Below are 10,938 nucleotides of genomic sequence, written 5' to 3' on the forward strand. Positions count from 1 at the left end.
TTTTATCATTCATGGATGGTTTTTGACTGAAACCATTGTTACTATGGTGATTACAACACGATGCCTTTCTAAACCCGTTATTCTTCTATATTTATGAGCTGATGTTATTTCATATGGAGAGCTCTCCATTCTCCCCCAATCATTTATTTATTTATATCAGTATATCTCATGTATAGCTAACTTGCTCTCTCATATCACTCTTCATTTTGATTTTCAAATTCTCTCAGGTTTGTCCCCTGGCGCCCTTTCAAGTTGGTTCCTATATATATTTTACTTTTTTTTCTCCTTAGAAATTTTTATCAATAGACCATTTTTTAGCAGAAATTTAGCAGAAATAAGCCATTTCTCTAAGAATATCTTGTTCCATTTAGTGAGAAATGGTATTTAGAACCCAAAATTTGGGTTCTAGGAATGCTCATTGCTACTAGTGTTTCTTTGCTTCTAGATCCTCAGTGGACAACTTTCAGAACATCAACTATTTTTACACAGGTGTAAAAATTAAAAAGATTTCTATATCTACCTCAAATCACTGATATAAACAGGCTGTCTCTCTCTCAAACAAAAAGACCCTGGTGTGTTTTTATTCCATTACATGAATACTCCTATATGATTAATTTGAAGCTCCCAATGGATTGATAACCATCTCACAAAATTATGAATTTTCCAAAATTGGTTCTTGAAAGCAGGAATAAACTGACTCCAGCCCATTCTCAATATGTCTATTCCTGTGTGTACATCTACTTATATCTATCTATCATTATTATTTATCATTTTTCTAAGTACATGATTTAATACAATGTTCTGTGATGGTGGAAATATTCTATATCTGCTCTGTTCAATATAGTAATCACTAGACATAAGTTTCTGTTGAGGATTTGACATGAGTGAGTGAGTGAGTGTGATGTCGTTCAGTCGTGTCCGACTCTTTGCAACCCCATGGACTGTAGCCCACCAGGCTCCTCTGTCCATGGGATTTTCCAAGCAAGAATACTGGAGTGGGTTGCCATTTCCTTCTCCGGGAGATCTTCCCAACCCAGGGATTGAACCCGGATCTTCCCACATTGTAGGCAGATGCTTTACGATCTGAGCCACCAGAGGGGTCCCATGACATGTGACTAATGCTACTGAAACCTGAATGATAAGTTGTATTTAATTTTAGTCAGTTAAAATTTGAAGAATCATATATTAGCACAACTCTAAACTTTGAGTATTATGCAGTTTATGCTAACTGGGAAATGAATTTGGTGGTTGAACTTATCCATGATATCATCACAGATATCATCATTGGGGAATTAGAACTTTCTAGATATTTATTACACTCATTTTATATTGCTTTTATTGCTAGTCACTTGTTTGGGGTAAGTATCACATCGAGTAAGCTGAGAGCCTGAGCATGCTTGGTCTCTCGGGAGAAAATAAAAATGGAGACCAGTGTATAATCACAGGGCTGTTTGGTAAGAATAAAGAAGAGCAGAAAGAGGGGGTGTATACTGAGAAGATGACGTTCAGGCCGGAGTTGAATCAACATTGCTAATTCTACTCCCTGGACCTAATTTTTCTGTATTTTACACTGGCCTATGTCCTTATATCGGAGAAGGCAATAGCAAGTCACTCCAGTACTCTTGCCTTGAAAATCCCATGGATGGAGGAGCCTGGTAGGTTGCAGTCCGTGGGGTCGCTAAAGGTCGGACACGACTGAGCGACTTCATTTTCACTTTTCACTTTCACACATTGGAGAAGGAAATGGCAACCCACTCCAGTGTTCTTGCCTGGAGAATCCCAGGACGGGGGAGCCTGGTGGGCTTCCGTCTATGGGGTCACACAGAGTCGGACACGACTGAAGTGACTTAGCAGCAGCAGCAGCATGTCCTTATATGCACACATTCTTTCTCCTGCTATTTTAACACCAATGCTTAGACTAGGATCATCACACCTCTTCAGGTTTTTTGTTGATTTCTGTAGCTTCTATACATATGTCGATCATCCCCTTGAAGACTTGTGCCCCAGGTCTCCTATTACCTGATGCCGCTCAAGGGCAAAATCCATGCTTCTCAGGCTACATTGTGCACATACGTCGCCACATCTCATGAAAGTTCACGTGGGTTGTTTCCATAGTTCTAGGTTTTTGGGATTTGAGACTCTGAATTTGTTTTAGGCTTCTAGATCTTGCTCATGCTGCTGGTCCATGGACTATTCTTTGAGTAGCAAGAATTTAACTGTAGCCCAATATTGTACTCTTATATTCCTGGAAACAAGTTTCGATAAAATATAATTTAATTTCCCCTACCATATAGCCTCAGTACTGTAAATATCTCAAAAAAGCAAAATCAAACTGTACCATAAGTGGAATAATTTAAAATATTCTAGAAGGGAATGCTACTCCATTTTACTTGGAGCTAAAGTTCTTTTACAGTTCTCTAAGGGACACGGAGATAACACTGTGGATGTTAGGAGTGCTATCTCTTGAAATACCCAGCTGTGTTGGTGGGGGCGTGGAATTGCCAGAAACAGAGGGCCAAGAATAGTATAGACCTGGGAAAAACTCAATTAAGACCATTCTTGGCTTTTTCTTGGCTGTGTGAGGCAGACACAGAGTGGAAATCGCTCTCAGTTTGATTCTGAATTACTTTTACATGATTTCCCCTAGGGGTTTGGGAATTACACTGGAATGTCTCATCATCTAAATGATTTTTACATTGCCATGCTTTACCTAAAATGTCTTGACTTTCTTTTTAGCTCTCTCTGACCAAGAACTCGTGGCCCAAAGTATTATCTTTATTTTTGGTGGCTATGAGACCACTAGCACTTCTCTTTCCTTCATTATATATGAATTGGCCACTCACCCTGATGTTCAACAGAAGCTGCAGGAGGAGATTGATGCAACCTTCCCCAATAAGGTGAGTGATAATACCTAGAGAGAAAGGGGGCAGGTGAAGCATGATTGTCTTCTCTCCACTTTTTAGGAGGTTTTTGCCCAGAGCATAAGCATCAAATCATTTACCTCCATTCTCAGGTGACGCAGTAGAAAAGAATCCAAACTAACAGTAAGCACTTATTTCTCTGGTGTCTGCATTTGTTGTTGTTCTGTCGCTAAGTCATTCTGGACTCTTTATGACTTCATGGACTGCAGCACACCAGGCCTCCCTGTCCCTCACTATCTCCCAGAGTTTGCCCAAGTTCATGGTGTCTGCATAGTTATATATTGATGTTGGCTGGACTTGCTATGGTCTGGGTGTTGGCTGATCTAGGCTGGCCTCAGCTAAATGGTTAGACTGACTCAACTCCACACATGCTCCTCACGTGTCTCAGTTTCCACATGTCTGCTTCTCACTTCAACAGAGGATGTCATGAGCAAGAGGCCTAATCCCATGGGTGACTTTCAAAACTCTGCTAACATCACACATAGCCAATATTCCACTGGTTCAAAGTGAGCCAACTGACCAACCTGAGTCAGAATGGGAGGGCATTGCAGAGTTAATGGCAAAGGGAATGGACACAGGAAATGGTGGAGAATTAGGACCATTAATTCAGTCTACTGCCCAGTGTAAACTTTAGACTAGGTAAAGCCTTGTATACAAGAAAGGATATACGGTAGGAAACAGAGGACACGAGTATGAGACCTGACTGGTTTTGGACAAGTCTTAGGACTTTTCAGAATCCTAGGTCCTTCAGATACTTTATAGGGCCTGCATAAATCAGAGATGACATTTCCTCTCTGGTAAACCCCATATTGGGTTTCTTTTGATTACAAAAAGATGGAAAGGTCACTAATAGATCGAGGCTAGCTAAGGCATTGCAGTCTCTCCTTTTTATAAGAATACTAATAATGCTAGTACTACAAGCTGGAATCAAGATTGCTGGGAGAAATATCAACAACCTCAGATATGCAGATGACACCATCCTTATGGCAGAAAGTGAAGAGGAACTAAAAAGCCTCTTAATGAAAGTGAAAGAGGAGAGTGAAAAAGTTGACTTAAAGCTCAACATTCAGAAAACTAAGATCATAGCATCCGGTCCTATCACTTCATGGGAAATAGATGGGGAAACAGTGGAAACAGTGTCAGACTTTATTTTTGGGGGCTCCAAAATCACTGCAGATGCTGATTGCAGCCATGAAATTAAAAGACGCTTACTCCTTGGAAGGAAAGTTATGACCAACCTAGAGAGCATATTAAAAAGCAGAGACATTACTTTGCCAACAAAGGTCCATCTAGTCAAGGCTATGGTTTTTCCAGTGGTCAGGTATGGATGTGAGAGTTGGACTGTGAAGAAAGCTGATCGCCGAAGAACTGATGCTTTTGAACTGGGGTGCTGGAGAAGACTCTTGAGAGTCCCTTGGACTGCAAGGAGATCCAACCAGTCCATTCTAAAGGAGATCAATCCTGGGTGTTCACTGGGAGGACTGATGCTAAAGCTGAAATTCCAATACTTTGGCCACCTCATGCGACGAGTTGACTCACTGGAAAAGACTGATGCTGGGAGGAATTGGGGGCAGGAGGAGAAGGGGACGACAGAGAATGAGATGGCTGGATGGCATCACCGACTCGATGGACGTGAGTTTGAGTGAACTTTGGGAGTTGGTGATGGACAGGTAGGCCTGGCGTGCTGTGATTCATGAGGTCGCAAAGAGTCAGACATGACTGAGCGACTGAACTGAACTGAACTGATTGGCTGATATGTTCTTCTTACTTTATATGTCTGTTCTAAATACTTTCTATTTATAAATGCATTTAATTTTCAAAAAATTCTTTATGAGTCAGGAGAGGCTAGCTTATGCCTCAGTGACAGACAAACCTGGACTCTCAGGAGCTTTCATAGCAAGTTTCCATCAACCCACGTGTACATGGGTTGTTAGTGGAAGATGGAGTGGACAGCTCTGCTGATCACCACGAGGTACATCTCAATGGGCATTGAGAGGTAAAAGGACACGATAGTAATGTATATAAATGCTAAGGTCCTTTACCAATTTAAAATATTCCTGGAGCTCCTAACATTTCAATAGGCCTACATAGATGGAGTTGAAGGTTGATCTGATACCTTAATTTATCAAAATCTATTTTTTTCTCCCTAGGCGCCTCCTACCTACGATGTCCTGGCACAGATGGAGTATCTTGACATGGTGGTGAATGAGACTCTCAGAATGTTTCCAATTGCTATTAGACTTGAGAGGTTCTGTAAGAAGGATGTCGAAATCCATGGGGTGTCCATTCCCAAAGGGACAGCGGCAATAGTGCCAATCTCCGTGCTTCACAAAGACCCAGAGTTCTGGCCAGAGCCTGAGGAGTTCCGTCCTGAAAGGTACAAGACCCCAGGGAAGGGGACCCTCTCTGATCCAGTTGCTCAGAGTGTATTCTGATGACTCTCATTGTGGTTGACAAATATGTGACTATACAGTCATTTTATTTTACATCTTTTTAGTGTTAAATGTCTTTTCTTATACTAAGAATGATATTATTTGATTAAAAACTTTACCAACCATAAACTTAAAAATAAAAACAGAAAATTTTAGTTGTGTACATTCCTAATACCTCAAGCTTTGTTGTTGTTTAGTCACTAAGTTGTTGCCCACTCTTTGTGACCTCATAAACTGTAGCCCACCAGTCTCCTCTGTCCGTGGGATTTTCCAGGCAAGAAGACTGGAGTGGGTTGCTATTTTCTTCTCCAGGCGATGTTCCCGACCGAGGGAGATCGAACCCATGTCTCCTGCATTGGCAGGTGGATTCTTTACCACTGAGCCATCAGGGAAGTCCAATAGCTTAAGACAGGCCTCATTAATAGTTCAATGTAAGTCCTATGGACATTTTTCTATGCATATACAGATTGTTAAAACTTAGAATGGCATTATATATAGTTCTATTTTTCAATTTCTTACTACATTTAACAGTAAACTATAAATGGCACTCTGTGTTTTTAATATATATGTGTGACTGTTACACCTGCTATACTTTACTTAACAGCTATATTATTTTAGGTGTATTAGTTTTTATTTCCTTTAAGTCTTCCTGTCTGTTCTCTTTAGCTCTTTGAATTCATCACGAATGTTCCCACATTTCCATTTCTTTAAACACTGGTAGCTGTTTCCTCTATTGTTAATGTGGGACTGTAGGTTGAGGACTAGCAGTCTCATCCCAGGTTGTTGCAGCAGCCTCAGTGAGGATGGAGACATAGGTGGCCTGGTTCTGTCTGTGGCTGTAGACCTGGGCCAGCTCCCTTTTGCCTCCATGTTTTTTGACCTTCCAAAGAGAAGTCCTCTGCTCTCTAGACATCTAGACACCCCCGTTGGAGAAGTTAAGCATTGTCTTCTGGGAATTCAGAGTCAGGTTCTGCTTTGGGCACAGATTGGGTCTGAAAATGGTTGATGCTCTCCCATTTATTTTATGGTGAGCAAAAGTTGGATTTAACATTTTAGGCACTATCTGGGATCTAGCATTTTATGAACCCCTGACTATAAGCTCCCTGATGGCAGGGACTGTGTCTGTTCACCCTGGTGTCCCTAGCACTAGCATAACCTGTACCCGTAGCATTGTTGAAAGAAGAGTCAGAGTCCACCAAGTCCTCGGTTCTGGACCAGGGAAACTCAGTGTCCATCTCAAGCTCAGCAACTTCCCCTCCTGCAGTGTCGGAAACCTAAAACCAGAGACCACTCACTGTACTTCCCTTTGATTCATTCAGCCATCAAGCAGTGAGGTAGTGCTCACCTGTGTGTGTCAGGGTCTGGTTGAGGGAATGAGAAATCCAAAAGTTAAAGTTGATTATAAAGAGTTTTTGACATATACACAGCATAGTCTATAGGCACAAGTTTTATGAATCATGTTTAATGTCTTCTTCCAGAATATTCTTCCACAATATTTTGCATAATAGGGACTCTTTAAAATATACACAACCACAATGCCATTATCACTTCTCCAAATCCAAATTTGAGGAGTCAAATTTGAATAAAGCAGAGGTCTAGCCATCAAGAACTTGATCGGTTTGTGGAACGGATAGACAAGGAATCAGTGATTGAACCAGAGTAGAGTCATATGCCCTCTTGAATCTACTGACCTCAGCATCCTCTGTGTGTGGGGGAGAGAGACATACCCACACAAGAGGAAGCAAAGGGAAAACAATAGAAACTAACAATTTAAATATCCAGAAACAAACAAAATAAATATTCAGAAACGTTTCTGCTGCTTCCTTCGTCTCTGAGCACATGACCAATGTAAGTGTTCGCGGAGGCAGGAACCTACTCTTCCTTCTATCAGTATCATTTCCTAACTGCCTTTCAGAGCATGAGCATCTCACCACCCTGAATGTAAATTTCATATTTAAAGATACATTTTCTTTAAACAGTCTTCATCTCATCAGCTCCCCAGGACTGAAAGCTCCTGTGGGGTCCATTGAATGGGAAGGCCCTGGGGCTTGCAAAATCACGACAGCAGGATTCAGTCACTCGCCCACAGGAGTCTCCCTTGTGCTACTGGTTGAGGGTTTAAGTTAAAACCTCACACCTGGAGCTCCAGTGATTTTTCGGTTTCATTCACTTGTTTCATCTGCTGTTGTGGATCCAGGTTCAGTAAGAAGAACAAGGACAGCATAAATCCTTACGTCTACCTGCCTTTTGGAATTGGACCCCGAAGTTGCATTGGCATGAGGTTTGCCATCATGAACATGAAACTTGCTGTCGTCAGAATCCTGCAGAATTTCTCCTTCAAACCTTGTAAAGAAACACAGGTTAGCCATTCACTATCTGCATAAGCAATGTTTTATTGAGAATTTTTTAACTGAGATGTATCTCTCGTGTCTATAAGGTTGTGAATCTATTCAAATAATAATTTAGTTTACTAGAAAAGAGAATCTGTCTGAATCCGTCTGTGACCTTTAACTGTCTTTCATCCCTGGAGGGCTAAGTCTGTGGCTTCATAAACAGCCAAAAGGTCTTTATGACCCTGTAAAGGTTATCTAGAGTCAAGGCAGTTAGCATGACATGACTATACAAAGTCAGTGAATTTGAGCAACTTTTAAAATTTGCATTCATGTCCACTGGAAAGAAGGAAAATGTCATACTAAGTTGTGAGAGCAGTGGTGACCATGTCATGGCTTTTCAGTGATGCCCTTCTCCACAGGAACTTACAGAAGCTCTCCTGACAGTGACTCTCAGCCACTATTTGTATGAAGAAATTACTGGGAAGCCATATCCCAATGCCGAGGTCATCTCAGGCTCTCTAAAATAATTCCCCCAGAGTGTGGTGTTGAAAGCATGCCCACTGATCTTCCTGTGCAGCCACAGTGATCCCTGAGTGAAAGCATTTCTGCCAGATGGGAAGGGCTCCCACAGTCCCTCACCTGCCAGGGATCCTATTGCCATCCAGCTGGGCTCCCTTTGCATTCTCAGAATGACTGTGTCCTTCCTGTCCACCCTACAGTCCGTTCTCCCGCTTCGAGTTCCAGTCCAGTCCCGAGCCCCTCCATGCAGCCTCCCCATCCAGGCCAGAGCCCACTCTCCCCTCTGCTGTGTTTACAGGTACCGCAGGCTGGCGTCATGGGTCCTACCACCTGACAATACTTTGACCCTGAACCAGCCAGTTTAGTTCTTGTTTCCTTTGCACCTAAGAAGGTCTTTAACTCTGTCCCCTCATTTTATTCCTTCCATAGACGTCCAGTGGTGCCTTGACATCATCGGGCAAATGTTTAAGGAGTGACTTGCAGTTGATTAGTGCTCTTGGAAACAAATATGGAAGAGTTTGAACTTGAAAAGTTTATCAAATGTCATTTGTGCACTTGCTTGTGTAATGCATGTCTGTGGGTCTATCTGCAGGGAAAATGCACACCATTTCAAAGCTTAAAATAACAATTTGTTACAGTTATAGCAAGACCTGGAATGTCTCTCTGAGGTGCACAAAAAACAGTTGGCTTTGATTCATGTCAAGCATGGCCCTAAAATAAGGCTTATTTCTAGAAGTCATACATTTAATAAGCAGTGGCTACCTTTGAGTAGCTTTCTCAGGGAAGAGGAGGATGGAGATATTTCCATTTTACTTGCAGGCATCTGTGTGGGCATCCTGTAAGTGTGTACACACAGGGGCCTCAGCCCAAGAGAAAGGGGGCCTTGGGAACACCTGGGAAGGGCAGATGCCCACTGCAGGCTCCACCCAGTACCCTATGGGCTGGGGCTTCTCTTTCCACAGTCCCTTGCTTGTCCTTCAGTCCACTGAGGTTAGACGGTCACTCTGTTGGTTCCCCCAACCCAGAAGGAGTGACTGGGTGAGAAAGGGGCTAAAAATCTCAGACAAACCACTGTAGGTCATCAGAAGTTCACTATTTTCATTGCACTTGGGAACCAGGGGATGTTTAAAAAAACAGGCACAATGCTTCATAGGCATAGTACTCAGTCGATATTTTGTGCAAGAATGATGGATGAATGCTTTCACTATCCAGTCTTGACAGAACTTATAGAGTAATTACAGGGAATCAAAGATAAAGAGGGGAAACTGGATGAAAGTGATTGAAAGATACAAACCTCTGGTTATAGATAAATAAGTACTAGGACTATCATGTAAATCATGATGATTAGAGTTGACATTTTTATATAGTAGAAGAGAGTAGATCCTAAGAGTGTTCATGAGAAGAAAACAGTATCTTTTCCTTTTCTATCTCTTATGAGTTGATGGATGTTAAATAAACTTATTGTGGTAGTAATTTCACATATATGTAAGTCAAATGTTTTTACCACTAATCATTTATATCTCAGTAAAAGAAGAATAAAACAATTTAAAAAAGTGAATAGTGAGTACTAGAACTGACTTTATGCCCATATGTTTTATAACATAAGTTAACTAGTCATAAACTGAAAGTCTAATTAAAGAAACATTGACAGCCTGTCCATCCGTATAGCAATTAAACACATTGAATTCAGTCAGTTCAGTTGCTCAGTCATGTCCAACTCTTTGAGACCCCATGAACTGCAGCATGCCAGGCCTCCCTGTACACCACCAACTCCAGGAGTTTACCCAAACTCATGTCTGTTGAGTTGGTGATGCCATCTAACCATCTCATCCTCCGTTGTCCCCTTCTCCTCCTGCCTTCAATCTTTCCCAACATCAGGGTCTTTTCAAATGAGTCAGTTCTTTGCATCAGGTGACCAAAATACTAGAGTTTCCGCTTTAACATCAGTCCTTCCAATGAACACCCAGGACCGATTTCCCTTAAGATGGACTGGTTGGATCTCCTTGCAGGCCAAGGGACTCTTAAGAGTCTTCTCCAACATGGCAATTAAACACATTGAATTGGTAGGTTAAAAAAAAATCAAAGATACACAATGATAAAAGTAGCTTGTGTATTGTTACAAGGCATTATTGTCTGTAATGTATCTTGTCTATTTTGCTTCTACTGTTGGTGTTGCTTCATTCACTGGTTTTCTTAACCGTTGCAGATCCCCTTAAAATTGACCAGTCAAGGAATTTTAAAACCGGAAAAACCCATTGTTCTGAAGGTTGCTCAGAGATGAGACCATAAGTGGAGCTTGACTTCCCCTAAGGACCTGGACTTTGTTCTTCAAGGAGCTGTGTCCCAGAATTTCAGGGGACTTGATTTATTTTGTGATAAAACTCAGAAATAAAGATGGGCTTCACCTATTGCACTTGCTGGATGACCAGGGTATCTGCACATTTGTTTAGCTTTCTCAGTGTCTGTGTGGTGGTGATGGACAGGGAGGCCTGGCGTGCTGTGATTCATGGGATCGCGGAGAATCGGACACGACTGAGGGACTGAACTGAACTGAACTGAACTGAGCATGAAAGAGGTGACTAATAAGGGTCAGATACATACACTCAGCTTATCTGATTCTCAAAGGGCCATCTGCACCCACGCCCAGTTAGTAACATCTACTTCTCCAGAGCACTGATCAAGAAAGAAAATGTCTCAACAGTTTTATCAGTGAATTAATGAAAACAAGAATTA

At 41.7% G+C, this 10,938-nt stretch overlaps 1 pseudogene across 1 annotated transcript in view; it reads left to right on the forward strand.

Moving 5' to 3' along the window:
- Nucleotides 1-10,627, forward strand: part of LOC129545710 (cytochrome P450 3A24-like) — a 49,274-nt pseudogene extending 38,647 nt beyond the window's left edge. Inside the window, exons 12-15 of the transcript XR_016036594.1 lie at nt 2,737-2,897; nt 5,072-5,298; nt 7,551-7,713; nt 10,412-10,627. The product of XR_016036594.1 is annotated as a cytochrome P450 3A24-like (transcript). The remainder of the gene's footprint in view (nt 1-2,736; nt 2,898-5,071; nt 5,299-7,550; nt 7,714-10,411) is intronic.
- Nucleotides 10,628-10,938: the final 311 nt, after the last annotated feature.

Source organism: Moschus berezovskii, chromosome 27 (assembly GCF_049115385.1).
Source record: "Moschus berezovskii isolate FMDL1 chromosome 27, NW_MosBer_1.0, whole genome shotgun sequence".
Lineage (NCBI taxonomy): Eukaryota > Metazoa > Chordata > Mammalia > Artiodactyla > Moschidae > Moschus > Moschus berezovskii.